General features: G+C 46.6%; 1 protein-coding gene, 1 long non-coding RNA gene and 1 pseudogene across 3 annotated transcripts in view; all 3 read right to left on the bottom strand.

Moving 5' to 3' along the window:
* Positions 1-16399, bottom strand: part of LOC310705796 (olfactory receptor 52P1-like) — a gene marked incomplete at its 3' end in the record, with an annotated part of 141753 nt that overhangs the window by 57098 nt on the left and 68256 nt on the right. The gene's annotated exons all lie outside the window — the stretch shown is intronic.
* The window catches only part of LOC310705492, a 110864-nt gene that overhangs the window by 92607 nt on the left and 1858 nt on the right, over positions 1-16399 (bottom strand). The gene's annotated exons all lie outside the window — the stretch shown is intronic.
* Positions 1794-12623, bottom strand: LOC310705793 (annotated as a pseudogene). Its single transcript has 2 exons — positions 10291-12623; positions 1794-3233 (listed from the first exon to the last, which is right to left on the bottom strand). The product of its transcript is annotated as an uncharacterized misc_RNA (transcript).

The following is a 16399-nucleotide window of genomic DNA, read 5'->3' as shown; positions in this document are numbered from 1 at the left end:
TCTGCAGCCACAGCAGGTGCTGCAATCTTCCAACAGTTTGACTTCACCTTCAAAGGTTCACTCCTCCATTGTCTCCTGGGACAGACGGATGCCAATCATTTTATTCACCATCCATGTTTTGGCTTTTTACCTTGTTCCTTATTGGCTACATCCACTTTATATAATTGCATTTGCATTACCTGGTTTGCCTCAGTAAACAATGAAAATTGTTTCAGATATGACCTTGTGATTTGTGGCCCTTCCTACTTCTTCAGCCGTATCCACTGGGGTGCAATATTGAGCCCAGGTGCGCTTTCCTTTGAGGAAAGGTTGCAGCATTTGAGGCTTTTGAGTTTAGAGAAAAAGTGAGCAAGAGGCAACGTAATCTTAGTTTATAGAATTTTGCATGGCACACTGAAAAGCTTTTCTCCCTCTCTTCTTTTTTTTTATAAAATATTTATTGCAGATTTTAAACAAAAAACAAACCAACAAACATATACAATACCATCACCATACAACAAAACAAAGAAAACAGAAGAAATTTAGAGAATAAACATAGAATGGAAAGAAAAAAAGTACAACAAAATCAATTTATCCTTAAATCATATTTTCATAATCTTTGGACTTCCTCACATCACCCTTTCCTGCGTTCTCAGTCATATAGTTATAAGCAGCAATTTATTACCTTATTTCAATTCTTATTTTGTAGTTCTCGAATATTATGTCCCAAATTTTCAATATTTTTATCATATACTAAACTGCTTAACTTAAACATAATATTACCTCAAATTTCATCATTTTCTTAAACATCACTTGTTCATACATCTTACCACTAAATTACTGGTGCCGTGTTGTTTTCTATCGTGCATTCTCTTAACATTCATACAGCTTATAGTGTTTTTGTAAATAGTCTTTAAATTTTTTCCAGTCCTCTTCATTATCTGTCCTGAATCTTCCAACATTTAGCTTCATTGGATCTCCACGACTGCAGGGTGTTAGAAGGGAGGGAGAAAAACTGTGCAGTGCACAGTCAAACTATGAAACTCCCTCCCACAGGAGGCAGGAATGGCCACCAACCTAGATGGCTTTAAAAGAGAATTAGACACATTCCTAGAAGAGAGGTCTACCAATGGCTATTAGCCCCAATGACTAAGCTCTGCCTCCACAGTTGAATGCTTCTGAATCCCAGTTGCTGGAAACCACAGGAGGGGAGAGTTGCTCTTATGCCTGAATCCTGCTCACAGGTTACCCATTAGGGGCGCCTGGTTGGCCACTGTGAGAACAGGAGGCTGGAGTAGATGGTCCACTGGCCTGACCCAGCACAGGCTCTTCTTATGTTCTTATGCTCAGCTGCTGCCACCGGACATTTGCCTCCTTGTGTCAGGTGTGGAGAGTGCTCCCCTCCCTTTGGTATCTTCACAGATAAGAATTAACAAGCAGTTGATAGATTTATAGTCTTTTTATTACAGCATCCATGTTGTGAACACAAATGCACAGCTCTCCGCAAGGAGGGCAGTTGGCTAGTCCAATCCTCCTTCCGGCTTCCGCAGCATTTTGAATGCCAACGGGAAGTTCCTCCCTCCCTCTGACTCTGAAATATGCACAAACTGAAATACGCACACTCATATAAGCAGCATAAATTACAAAGTCAGTTAAAAATAATGAGCAACTAAACCATTATTACCATCGCAAGGCTGTCTATTCCCATTCCACTCTCGATCTACAAAAATCCCAGGAAAAGCAAATATGCCTTTACATGGTGCTGAAATGACCTAAGAGTTGGTGCCAAAACTGCCTTTAATTTTTTTTTGGGGGGGGGAGCACTCCAAAATCTAGAATTCAGCTTTAAAGAGCAGGCTTTTGCAGGGTGGAGAAAACATGTTCGGACACGGAGCATTAAAGCTCTGCCTGGAAAGAGAGGGCCAAAAATTGAGTGTGGATAAGCTATTGCACTACTCCTGTTCTTTTGGCAAAAGGTCACTAGAGGCTGACTGGTGTTGTGTGATATACTGCTTTAGTTATACCTCTATACAAGTTGAGCATAGGTGGATGAGAATCTAAGAAAAGACTCCTGGATTAGGCCAATGGCCAATCTAGTTCTCAGCCTGTTCTCACAGTGTCCAGCCAGATGCCTGTGAGAAACCAGGAAGCAGAGAATGAAGAGGCCTCTCTTCTCCTGTGGTTTCCCGCAACTGGATGCAACTGAACTCAAAGAGATGCTCCAAGTTCCTGGCCTTTTATCTGGTTTTGACACAGAAGATCTTGAAGAGACCCTGCTGGATTCTCTTGGTCCTTACTCCATAAATAATGGGGTTCATCATGGGTGGAAGGAGCAGGTATATATTTGCTACCAGAATGTGGACATGGGCAGCCACGTGACCAAACCGGTGGGTTAAGAAGGAGAAAAACGCTGGAGTGTAGAAGACCAGGATGACACAGGCGTGAGAGCCGCAGGTGCCAAGAGATTTGACCCGTGCTTCCTTGGAAGGGAGCTGGAAGACAGCCTGGAAAATGAGGATGTAAGACACGATGATCAACACCAAGTCCAGCCCCCCAGTTAGAAAAGCAACCAGGAGACTGTAGGCCCTCTCTGCCCCCGTGTCCACACAGGTCAGCTTCATCAGAGCCATGAACTCACAGTACGTGTGTAAGATGACGTTGCCTCTGCAATACGGGAGCCATTTCAGGAGGAAAGGGTGAGGGCTCAGGAGGATGGCCCCCCGTAGCACGATGGTCAGCCCCATCTTGGCAACCACATCATTGGTCAGGACCGCTGCATGTCTCAAGGGCTTGCAAATGGCCATGTAGCGGTCAAAGGCCATGGCCAAGATGAACCCAGATTCCATGGTTGAGAAGGAGTGGAGCAAGAAGATTTGGGCCAGGCAGCCATTTATATGGATGCTTCCATGGCCAAACCAGAAAACGCTCAAGATTTTGGGCACAATTGTGGTGGTGACCACCAGGTCGGCACCTGCCAGCATGCAGAGGAATAAGTACATGGGCTCATGGAGGCTCGGCTCTCTCTTGACAACTACCAGGAGGAGACAATTCCCAAGGAGGGTGAGGATGTAGAGACAGCAGAAGGGGATGGAGATCCAGATCTAAACATCCTGCAGGCCTGGAATTCCCACTAAGATGAAGGTGGAAGGGTGGAGCAGGGTCCAGTTGGAAGCCAACATTGTATGCTGAGCTCCTGGGAAAGGCTTCACTGAGCAACAGCCATGGTATGTCTTTGAGCCTGCAAAGAAAGATCCCAGATAGTATTGTCAGTTTGAAGAGGAGTCAGTCTGGATGATGTCACAAGTCCCTTCCAGTTCTTGGGGGTCCTGTACCCAGTGAGGTTAGAATCTGACAGGTATGAAGTTTACGGCATGCAATGCCTTAAGAGAGAATATAATGGAAATGATTTACAGGTGGTACATGACACCAGTCAAACTTGCAAAAAATATATCATTTGCCCGATAATAAATGTTGGAAATGTAAAGAGACTGAAGGCACATTTTTTCACCTTTGGTGGACGTGCCCAAGGATTAAGACAGTCTGGGAGATGATTTATAATGAAATGAAAAAGGTATTTAAATATACCTTCTTGAAGAAACCAGAGGCCTTTCTCCTGGGCATGGTCGGTCAATTGGTGCCAAAAAAGGATAGAACCTTTTTTATGTATGCCACAACAGCAGCAAGAATACTCATCGCGAAGTATTGGAAGACACAAGATCTACCCACCCGGGAAGAATGGCAGATGAAGGTGATGGACTACGTGGAATTGGCGGAAATGACTGGCAGAATCCGAGACCAGGGAGAAGAGTTGGTGGAAGAAGATTGGAAGAAATTTAAAGTTTATTTACAGAAACATTGTAAAATTAAGGCATGTTAGAAGGATGTTGGAACGAAATAATGCGGCTTTAGCAGAAATGTTATAAAGGATTAAGGAAAAATAGATTGCTAAACGGTGAAGGAGGGAAAGTAAAGTTACATTATATTAAGATAAAATAGAGGACAAAAACTGGAAAGGAGGGAAAGGATTTGCTGAAATAGTTAATTGAGCTAGAATACAAAAAAGGGAGGTGTGAGGAGGTCAAGGAAATAAGCAAATGAAAGATAAGATATGGGAAGATTTATTGTATTTTCTCTCTTTTTTTCTTTTTTTTCCTTTTTTTCTTTTTTTCTTTTCTCTTGCTTCTTTTTTCTATTATTGTGATGTGATGTTTTGTATTTCTTAAATATGCTGTTTTTTAATTTTTTCTTCTTGTAACCCTTTAAAATTTAATAAATATTATTTTTTAAAAAACAGAATCTGACAAGAGAAGTTTGCTGAACTGGTCAGACAGATTTCTTTGTAAGATAATGGTCTTAGCTGGCCATTTAAGTGTCACCATCTCAAAAGAATGAGCTCGGTTGCAGGAGCTACAACTAAAAGATGATGCAATCTAGGCTAATGGGTGAGCCTCACCTCAAAGCTGCCAGGTGGAGAGAACAATAGGAGTGCATTGTCTGTGAACTGCTGGAAGTAGGCTAGAAGCTGGAGACACAGAGACTAGCTTGCTCTGTGCTGGATCCAAACCTGTGACTAATGGAGAGCAAAATCTGTTGTGGTATTAATGTAGTGAGCTCCTCCATGCTTATGGGGTATGCGCTCACAACCATGTATCATAAAGACACCACAGTCTCTGCTGGCCTTCATTCCAAGAAACCTGAACTCCAAGTAAGTGCCTAGAACCCATGGGAGAAACATGAGTGTCAATAATTGACGCTTTTTATTCCAGGGTCTTCCTACTAACCCTGCTATCTCCATCCATTTCTTTGATTCAGCTGAATTCAATTTTCTTACCCAAAGGAAGCCCAAAGCAGCTGGGAACACCATGTGAAAACCAATGCAATGATGCCAAAAGACAAACAATTAGAGGAATTATCTAATTGGGGAGCAGGAGGATGCCCTCTGTTTGTGAATGATGTCAAATTGATGGAGATGCTGCAAGAAAAGTAGATAGAGGCAGAAAAGTAAAATATAAGCAGCCCTCACTTCTTGTAGAGGACTTCTCCTGGTCCCTCCAAATTACCTAGAGCGACGGTGGGGTGGGCTCCCTTCCTTTCTGGGAGGCTCTTCAAGCAGTGAATGAGCAACCACCTCTTAGGGATATCCCAGCTCTGGATTTCCTGCAGTGAGCAGAAATGACTGGACTATATGGCATTCAGGGATCCCTTCCAATGCTATCATTATATGGTTCTACTGACTCACTCTAGACTCCCCCCTTCCCAATATAACAGGTCTCAGTTCCCTCAACTTCTGGTGCCAAGGGATCAAATATTCTGATGCATTTAAAGTAACTCTTTGTTCACTCAGCTCTTATCTACAGTTTCTAGGACTGTATTGGGTACCAGGCTCAGAGTTTGCTGAAACGTTTGCATGGCACCCCTCCAGTCTCTTGCCCTCTGAAATTGGCACAAGAGTCTCATTTTGACTCCTCCTGGCAAGCTGGTTCCCCCTGGGCTACTCAGCGTCCTCCTACCTCATTTTCTCTGGCACCAGCGGTGAGGAAAACTGAGCCAAACATTCCCAAACCCCTTTTCCTTCAAGGTCACGATGCCAGGCCCATCAGAGATAACCTCGGTCCTGGAGTGTGCTGAGGCCAGCGTCTGAAGGTAGGCCCCGGTAGCATTCTTGGTTGTCATATCCATCCAAAACACGATTGTTTTGTTCAAACTGTAAATCCCTCAGTACATCTTGAAAAAAGGCCATTAGGTTCTGTACGATGCTTATATTTCACAAAGAATATGCTTGATGCCTCATTTTACCTGAGTTTAAAATATTTCTGTGACTAAATTTCGTGGATTTTTTTTTTTAGATGGGCGGAGGGAACCTGTGTGACCATAATGTAAATGTTTATGCAAGGGCAACATTAAGGTTGCTTAAGCTAATCATTTTTTAAATTTAAAGTACTGGTATTTATATAAAGTAACCAATGTCAGGAATTTTGAATGTTAAATGTTGGATATGAATAATAATAACAATACTAATATATACCTCACCCATTTGGCTGGACATTTTATAGTTATGTTAAGAATTTTTATTAGTCAATTGGATATTTTCCTAATAAACTGCTCCCTTGACACCCTCTGAAGAACAGCTTTGAATGAGGAGAAAGATCTCATCAGCTGCATGGAGAACGTGAACTCAGTTAGACTTACTCTTGAGTAAGCCCACACAATCTTATGCACACATTTACCTAAAAGTAAAGCTCCATGGTTGGACCCAGGCAGACTTGCTCCCCAAGAAAAGCAGAAAGAACCAAACTGTAAAGTGAGCACGATCCTATCTGTGAGCACTTACTTGGTACTGAAGCACTTACTTCAATAAATAAATCAGAAACTGGTGCAGGAATGGGGCAAAGTAAGCAGAAGGCTGAACAAGGAGAAACGGAGAGAAACCAAGATTAACAGATTCGCCCCTTTCCCCATTAAGATCCAAGGACTTTTCTGAAATTCAGTAGCAGTTGCTGGAAGCCGCAGGAGGGAAGATTTCTCTTGTGCTCAATCCTGCTTGCAGGTCTCCCATTGAGGCATGTGGTTGTCCACTGTGAGAACAGGATGCAGGACTGGACAGGCCATTGGTCAGATCCAGCAGACTCTGCTTATGTTCTTATTCCCTGTATTTACCTGTTCCTGTGGTAGCAGCAGGTAGAAGGGGAGGGCATCTCCAGAAGGCAGAAATTGGACCTGGGAGGTTTTTATGCACCTCTTGCTCAGGGAGGAGATGGTGCAAATCTGCTGGGGAATCTTTTCCCATCAGATTTGCACCATCTGCTGAGAATTGCTACAATCACACCGAGATTCAGCTTGGTTCTAAATGTGTGTTTCATGAACAGTTGTGCAGGCTGGGAGGGGGAGCCTCCCTGAACTGCAGTGGGTGGGTGTTGAGGGTGTGAGTTGGAGCAAGCCTCCATCTGTATAGACCAGGGGTCTGCAACCTTTATGACAAAAAGAGCCACTTGGACCCGTTTCCAAAGGGGGAAAAAACTGGGAGCCGCAAAACCATTGCAACATTTAAAACAAATATATCTCCGGAGCCGCGATCTGACAGCGGGCGGGAAGGTGATGTCGGGATGGTGCGTGATTAACGCATGCACCGCCCCCATGCGACGTCACAGCCAGTACAGCGCCCGCCACAGTGGGGAGTGTCAGGGCGCACAATGCACCTCCTCCCCTCGCTAGTATCTGCCCCGGAGCCACGGCAAAGGTGTAAAAGAGCCACATGCTGCTCCGGAGCCGCGGGTTGCAGACCCCTGGTATAGACAGTGGTTGTGGCAACGTCTTAGCACTTAAAAGGATTTCACAGTGTTGTAAGATGAGTGATCGGACAGGAAAGGGTTAATGGATCCAGAAGTCGTACTGCTGGGGGTGCCATCCATAGTCCTGGCCCACAATGCCAGGGGAATGGTTGGAGAGGCCTCTGGAAACTTGAGAAGCATTTTGGAGGGAGGGTGCTGCTCTTTTTCTCAAACCCCACCCATTTAATGAAAGATGTTAAGCTCTAGGGGTCTGCGAGGGAGAGTAATGGCAGGAGACCGAGAAAGGTACCAATGCACAGAGAGCGGAACCTGAACTCTGCAAGCATCTTAGGGAAGTGACTGCCTCCCCGGAGGTCAGATGCGGAACTGCAGGTTTTGAAGTGTTAAACGGTGTGATCCCACCTGTTGTGGGGTTATTAGACCTGGGACTTCCACCATGTTTGTGCAGGTGGATATTAGACTTTCTATCAAACCGTTCCCAAAGGGTAAGGTTGGGTTTCCACGTCTCTGCGGATCTCATCACGAATACGGGGACGCCTCAGGGGTGCGTGTTGAGCCCGCTTTTATACACGCTCTATACAGCTGACTGTGCCCCCTGAAAAACAGTTTCTACGCTAATGCAATTCTGGTTCTAAACGCAGCATAAGGGGTTTCTGTAGTATAGTGTGTTTTAAAATGGGGTTTTAGAGTTTTTAGGGGTTTTTGAATGTTTTATGTAGTTTTTATGTAGTTTTATGTAGTTTTGTGGTAGTTTTATGTAGTTTTTATGTAGTTTTCAATTTCATTGTTCCACAAGGGACAATGACAATAAAGATATCGTACCGTATCGTTCCCTGGGCTTAAGTTGGATCATTAAACAAAAGGCTCTGGTCAAGATAATGAAGCAGAACAGCAGTTAGGAGGCCTGATCTTTATTGTTGCAACAAGACTTCAAGCTGCAAGGAGCAGAGAGAACCCACAAACAAAGGGTGCTTCTCCTTTTAAATTTCCCCCATACTTCCTGGACGGATGGTGGACCTCCCCTCCAACCCAGTGGTCTCCCTTCTTCCTTTGCTGCCCGCCACCTGCCCACTTTGGAGGCGCCAGGCTGAAGCCCTCATTCTCTCTGCCTGGTCGCCTTACTCTTCAGCCTGGGCTGGCGGGCCGGGAGGTGGCAGCTTCGGCAGCAGTGTCATCTGCTGTCCCTGCCCAGGCTGAGGCCTGTGGGGTTGGTGAGGCCCGAGGAAGGGGGAAGGAGCAGTGAGGGGGCCACTGGGGAGTCGTGGTCAAGGAGGCGGCAGTGCTTCGGCCCTCCTCCCGCAGCAGGGACTGTGGCTGCAGGGGCTCCTGACTCTTTCTTCTTCCTCTCCCCCCCCCCCAGTGGCAGTTCATTTTTTCCTTCAGAATATAGTCCAGCCCCCCACAAGGTCTGAGGGACAGTGAACCGGCCCCCTGCTGAAAAGGTTTGAGGACCCCTGGAATATGGCAACAGGTCTACCCTTATCTGTGAGAACACCTTGGATGCAAAGGGGAAGGAAATAAATGCAGCAGACCGGACAAAGTCTGGTGATTCCAGTAACGCACCTCTGCTCAACACGTATATTTGTCAGTAAACGCAGAAATTGTAGGAATATAAAGGAATGGGAATATAAAGGAAGGTAAACCTGAACAAGCACCCTCACCCCTGAAGCATTTCCCTGCTTGGAAAAGTGACTGTAACAGAGTAATGTAGGAAAGGGGTCCGTTTGGCAGCATCTAACAACCATGACACCCAGAAACACAGTGAACACCCGAGTGCTGCGAATGAACAAGAGGGAATTGTCAGTATCATTGTGCCTTCCTGGCAGGACCCTCCTGGTGAATATAATGCACTAGATAGTCAGGCACTTCATGACAATCCAGCCAGACATACAAGGATTTAGTATGAGTCTCATTTAGCAGAGATTCCATTGCAGGGGTTGGACTGGGTGAGCCTCATGACCCCTTCCAACGCTGCAATTCTATGAGCAAGGAGGAAAGGACTACTTTTTAAATATATTTTGGGGCTTTAGCTTAAGAGCAGGTCCAAATGTGCTCCAGACACACTTTAACCTTTGTGTGATAATCCTGCAAGTTGTGTTTTGGAACCAGTAAGGCAACAGCCTGGCCACATGAAACAGGATGTTGGTGGCGGCAGCAGCAGCTGTGTCAAGAATTGATTGCATTGACAAGATTGCTGTGCATGCAGAAGTCATACAGTGTGGAGGTGCTCAAAAGAGCTTCCAGACTTTAAGAAACATTCATGAGAAGGTTTGGGAAGAGGAGAGGGGAATATTGCACACAGCTGATCGCAGAGAAACCATCGGCTCACCTGGTCCTTCCATAGTCACATGCAACAGCAGCAAACAGGAAAACAAGGAATATGCTCTCGGGCAGAAAACATTAATGGTTCTACTGCTTGGACTTATGTGGTAGCCTCATAACAGAAACAGGGAAGGTGCAGAACAAAAATAAATGTAAGTTTATTCAGCGGCGTAGCGTAGGTTGTCAGCACCCGGGGCAAGGCAAGTAATTTGCGCCCCCTATCCCGGGGCAAGGCAAGTAATTTGCACCCCCCAGTGGCGTAGTGTGGGGGGTGCAGGGGGGCAGGTTCACTGTCCTAACCTTCATTCACCTAACCCCTAACCCCTAACCTGCCGCCGCTGCCAGCTTCTTCTTGCTGCTGCCTGGTCTGGTCTGGTGTGGTTCTCTCCCGCGCTCAGCGCTGCGCTGGGCGGCCGCTGCACTGTCCCTCCCCCAGATAGTCCCTCGCTCTCTCTCCGCACCACACGCCTGGCACCCACCCTCTCCACAGTGGGCGGCGACCCAGCGGCTCGGATCGGATTCGCACAGCCAGCACTGCAGTGAGAGAGAGTGAGCCAGGTAGGGGCGGAGAGCTGAGAGCGCGAGCGCCCCCCCCCAGATGTTGCGCCCGGTGCGGCCGGCCCCCCCTGCACCCCCCCACGCTACGCCACTGAGCTTATTCAGTTCAGTCCCACTGGGATGATGCAGGGCCCTATTTTCTCATTTCCATGTTTCCAGCAGAGGAGACCCCAAGGGTTCTTAGGATGCTTTCTCGGATTTTCTTTGTCTTTGCCCCGTAGATGATGGGATTCATCATGGGCGGAATCAAGACATAGATGTTGGCAACAATAATGTGGACGCAGGGGTTGACCCTGTGGCCGAATCGGTGGGTGAGGAAGGAGAAGAATGCCGGAGTGTACGAGATCAGGATGACACAGATGTGGGAGCCGCAAGTGCCCAGGGATTTGGCCCGCGCCTCCTTGGAAGGCAGCTGGAAGACCGTCCGCAGGATCAGGGTGTAGGACAGGATGATGAAGGTGAAATCCAGCCCCCCAGTCAGGAAGGCAACAGTCAAGCTGTATGCTCTGGGGGCACGGGTATCTGCACAGGTCAGTTTCACCAGCGCCATGAACTCACAGTAGGTGTGGGAGATGACATTTCCCCTGCAGTACGGGAGCCGCTTCAGCAGGAAAGGGTGGGGCAGCAGGAGCACAGCCCCCCCCCCCAGATCAAAACAGCCAGCCCAATCTTGATCACAATGGTTTTGGTCAAGATGGCGGAGTGTCTCAGCGGGTTGCATATTGCCACGTAACGGTCGAAGGCCATGGCGGCGAAGAAGCCCGACTCCATGGTGGAGAAGGAATGGATCAGGAACACCTGGGCCAGGCAGGCACTGGTGTGGATGCCTCTGTCCTGAAGCCAGAATATAGCCAGGATTTTCGGTAAGGTGGTAGTCGAGACCACAAAATCTGCCACTGCCAGCATGCAGAGGAACAAGTACATGGGCTCATGGAGGCTGGGCTCCTTCTTGATGACCGCCAAGAGGAGGCAGTTCCCCAGAAGGGAGAGGATGTAGATGGAGCAGAAGGGGATGGAAATCCAGGCATGGAAGGCTTGCAGTCCCGGGATCCCAAGAAGGATGAAGGTGGAGGGGTGGAGCAGAGTCCAGTTAGCAGCTGACATGCCAGAACTGGGGACGTGGGCCTGCTCACTTCTGAAACATGGTGGCCTTTCTGAAAGGAAGCAAGTGTTTAGATGTGCTAAGAACATAAGAAGAAGCTGGCAAAACAGGGTCACAGCCCATCTCAAGTGGCACCCTGTTTTCACAGTGGCCAACCAGATACCAGTGGGGAACCCACAAGAAGGATTCATGCACAAGAGCATCGCTCTCGCCTGCCATGGTTTCCAGGAACTGGCATAGCTGTTGGTCATATGAGATGTGCCTGAACGAGGACCATCCATCCTGAGCGCCAATCCCTCTGTCCCTCAACACTGTCAAGGTGGTAGCACATGACCTGGATTCTTTGCAGCATGCTGAGCAGGGAATGAGCTCAGCCAGAAGGACTTGTGATATGTGTGTGAATCTGTGTGTGTCAAGAGCAACAAATAACCCTGGCAAGGATCCAAGCAGTGCCTCAAGCAAAAATTGAATAACTTTCCAAACAAACTTTATTTGTTTTGTTCCATTCACAGGGATGGAATTCCAGCAACAGGACACACAATGATAAGAAACAATTGTCAGATACACAAAACCATTCCAAACAGGAATGGTTCACTTTCTGTGAAGTGGCCTAATCCTTCTCCACGATTCACTGGTAAGGTTAAGATCAGTGAGAATTAGACATGCTTGGGATCCTGTTGTTTGTTTCCAAAGTTGGGTCTTAAATCAGTTCTACATGCAGAGGCAACACTTTCTCCAGCAAGAGCAGACTCTACTATTTATCTGAGGAAACTTTGGATTAGGAATAGGGAGCGAAGTTCATTCAGTTTACAGTTCAACATAAACCAGCCTAATTTGCTCTTCCTGAACCACTAAGCAGTCCAAAATGCAGCCTTGAAAATCTGCACTTCTCAAAATTTGCAGCCTTTCCGCCAACACAAAAATGTGTTTATTAAGGGGAAACTGCACGCAACCACGGGTTAATGGGAACAAGGGACAAAAACGCATTGCCTTGTGCTAAATAGCTTGCTAAAGTGTGTTGGCTGGACAAGGCGGTAAGCAAAAGTGTGTCTGTGTTTCTGTGCGCCCATTAAAAATAAACCACAAACTGGTGCAGAAGTGGGGAAAAGAAAACATGAGACTCAAAACAGAGAAACTGAGAGAAACCAAAATTGACAGACACACCTCTTCCACATTATTTTTTAAATTAAACATGCATTTATTCAGAAGTTGCATTACAGCTTTGTCCACTGCCATAATACCACAGAACAACCACTCCACTCATAGAATCATAGAGTTGGAAGAGACCACAAGGGCCATCGAGTCCAACCCCCTGCCAAGCAGGAAACACCATCAGAGCACTCCTGACATATGGTTGTCAAGCCTCTGCTTAAAGACCTCCAAAGTAGGAGACTCCACCACACTCCTTGGCAGCAAATTCCACTGTCGAACAGCTCTTACTGTCAGGAAGTTCTTCCTCATGTTTAGCTGGAATCTTCTTTCTTGTAGTTTGGATCCATTGCTCCGTGTCCACTTCTCTGGAGCAGCAGAAAACAACCTTTCTCCCTCCTCTATGTGACATCCTTTTATATATTTGAACATGGCTATCATATCACCCCTTAACCTCCTCTTCTCCAGGCTAAACAAAACCAGCTCCCTTAGCCGTTCCTCATAAGGCACTCCTCAGTCTTTAATCACCTTCACGTTGGCTCACCCGATACCCTCAAGAGGAACCCAGCTACCTTTCCCCATTTTGATCCAAGGACATTTCTGAAATTCAGTAGCAGTTTCTGGAAGCCACAGGATTCCCTGTATTTACCTGTTCCCGTGTCAGCAGCAGCAGCAGCAGCAGCTGGTAGAAGGCGAGGGCATCTCCTGGGGTGGTCAACAGGCAACAGGCAGGATGCCCAGGAAAGACAGAAGGCAGAAGTTGGAACTCAGAGGTTTTTATGCACCTCTTGCTCAGGGAGGAGGCAAGGTCCCAGCAGATTTGCACCATCTGATGAGAATTGCTACAATCACACACAGATTCAGCCTGGATCTAAATGTGTGTTTAATTACCAGTTGTGCAGGAGGGTGGGGGAATCATAGAATCATAGAGTTGGAAGAGACCACAAGGGAATCTAGAACACCAACATTTGAAGAATCATAGAATCATAGAGTTGGAAGAGACCACAAGGGCCATCGAGTCCAACCCCCTGCCAAGCAGGAAACACCATCAGAGCACTCCTGACTTATGGTTGTCAAGCCTCTGCTTAAAGACCTCCAAAGTAGGAGACTCCACCACACTCCTTGGCAGCAAATTCCACTGTCAAACAGCTCTTACTGTCAGGAAGCTCTTCCTAATGTTTAGGTGGAATCTTCTTTCTTGTAGTTTGGATCCATTGCTCCGTGTCCGCTTCTCTGGAGCAGCAGAAAACAACCTTTCTCCCTCCTCTATGTGACATCCTTTTATATATTTGAACATGGCTATCATATCACCTCTTAACCTCCTCTTCTCCAGGCTAAACATGCCCAGCTCCCTTAGCCGTTCCTCATAAGGCATCGTTTCCAGGCCTTTGACCATTTTGGTTGCCCTCCTCTGGACACGTTCCAGTTTGTCAGTGTCCTTCTTGAACTGTGGTGCCCAGAACTGGACACAGTACTCCAGGTGAGGTCTGACCAGAGCAGAATACAGTGGCACTATTACTTCCCTTGATCTAGATGCTATACTCCTATTGATGCAGCCCAGAATTGCATTGGCTTTTTTAGCTGCCGCGTCACACTGTTGGCTCATGTCAAGTTTGTGGAGCCTCCCTGAACTGCAGTGGGTGGGTGTTGAGGGTGTGAGTTGGAGTAACTCTTCTGGGGGAAGTATAAGGGGCATTCCCAGGAGTGCTTTGCTGCTCAGCACTTCAGCACAGGGTTCAGGTGATGGAACATGGCCTGTGGCAAGGATGCTCAGCAGCCCTATATGGTTACAACAACCCTGTAAAGTAGGCCGGTGCTATACTCTCCCCATATTGCAGCTGTGGGGGCTCCTGAGGCTGAGACAGGGGCCTAGCTAAAGACACCAAATTACACAAGGGCAGAGGCTGGAACCGGGGACCCCCAGCTATGTAGCTCATAGCACAGTCCTAACCAGGCCTACTCAGAAGAAGTTAATCCCTTTGAATACAATGAGGCTTGCTCCTGGGTAAATGCCAGTGTCATCTGTACTGAGCTAGACAGATCTAGCTTCCTCAGAACAGCAAAGTTCCCTGGGTTGAGAGAATGGTGCCCCCTGCTCAGGCTGGTGTGAACACACTGGCTGCCCTAGCCCACCCCTCAAGGCCATTACCCAGGACCGGATTAAGCATTCAGCAAAATAAGCACATGCTCAGGGCATCAAGGGAAGGGGGCAATTCAGACATTTCCCATGCTGGATTTTTCACATTAATGGTCACTAATTGATCAGCTGAGCTTTCCTTTCCTCAGCTGAAGTCTATGCAAAATCCCAACAGAACTACTCTGCAACAAAGGCAGGCTGAGAGTCTTATCTCTCTCAAGAATAGAAGGAGATGCAACGTGGAAGATGAGTTTTGATAATGCAATCAGAAAAAGTAGGATCCCCCCCAAAAAATATATATATATAAAGTGGAAGTATACAAAAATAAACATTCTTTCCCATCTTACTGTAAATTTTGTTTCATTTCAAAAAAATAAATGGACCACTTATAAACTCCATCTCCAATTCCTTGAAAGATTCCATCAACGGTGTCTCTGAAAACTTTTACACATCACTTGGGAAGACAGGCGAACTAAGGCCAGTGTACTGAAAGAAGCAAAGATCACCTGTGTTGAAGCGATGATTCTTCAACATCAACTTCGTTGGACTGGTCATGTTGTGCGGATGCCTGACATCTTCCAAAGCAACTACTCTATTCCGAACATAAAAATGGAAAGCTTTATGCTGCTGGTCAACAAAATCCAGAATGAGTTTTCCACCACCGGCGCTCTAACCGTCTCAGCGATTGCTTCATTGCTCTCAGCCCTGGGGAAAACCATGGGGCTGTCCGGGCTCCATGCAATCAGAGAGGGCGCTTCGAAGCCAGACAGTCAATACCCTTAATTAACTCTACATTCCAGCGGGACACCAGGGAATCAGCTGAAAGGCCATCAACATAAAACATCCCCAACCACTCTCTGAAAATCATTTGGATCCATTAAGTGGCGGGGGTGGGCCATCCGAATTGGTCCCACCTTCCTGCAAGGATCTGACCATGGCACTTCTTTTGTTTCAGTTTCACTTAGTATCAGATCACCCACATCCATAGAGGTGAACCCCAGGTCTAAGGCATGTCTGCGACTATGAGTTGGGCCAAACTTATTCAGGGACAGCCCCATGGAGGCCATGCTTTCCATGAAGTCCTAAGTGGCCCCTTGTAAGGTCATGTCAGCATGGTTGTTAAAATCTCCTAGGACAACTAATCTAGGTGTCTCCAGGAGAACATCTACCACAACCTGAAGCAAGGAATCCTTGGTGTAGCGGGGAGGTTCTCTGGAGCAGCAGAAAACAACCTTTCTCCCTCCTCTATATGACATCCTTTTATATATTTGAACATGGCTATCATATCACCCCTTAACCTCCTCTTCTCCAGGCTAAACATGCCCAGCTCCCTTAGCCGTTCCTCATAAGGCATTGTTTCCAGGCCTTTGACCATTTTGGTTGCCCTCCTCTGGACACGTTCCAGTTTGTCAGTGTCCTTCTTAAAAGTCTTTATTTGCAAAACAGCCGACCAACTGTACACACATCAACACTACCAGATTTCACCAACCAACCCACATCCAACGCTAACATTGACCACTCTATATATACAGGTACAATTAGGAGAAAGGTTGCATGAGTCATTGTAGGCCGCTGACTCATGCTGACTTAGTTCTTTTAGCATTAAAGAAACAGCGGTCAAATTATAGCCGTGACACCCATTAATGAAACAAATTCATAACACTAGCTGGGTGTTTCACGGTCGGTGTAATGCATGTAGGATGTAAATCTTCTTTGATTCTTCTACTCCCATATTTCAGGCCATCACTACCAAGCAAGGAGATTTGGGTCTCATCACTCCAAATAACACTATCCCATTGTTCCGCTGCCCATATACCATAGGTTTAATCTTTTCAACCTTTGCTTGAGAGAGAATAATGGCTT

The sequence above is a fragment of the Podarcis liolepis genome, assembly GCF_965112155.1.
Source record: "Podarcis liolepis genome assembly, chromosome: 4".
Taxonomy (NCBI): Eukaryota; Metazoa; Chordata; class Lepidosauria; order Squamata; family Lacertidae; genus Podarcis; species Podarcis liolepis.
Note: the sequence above shows the minus strand (reverse complement) of the source record. Positions and strands in the feature narration are given on the sequence as shown.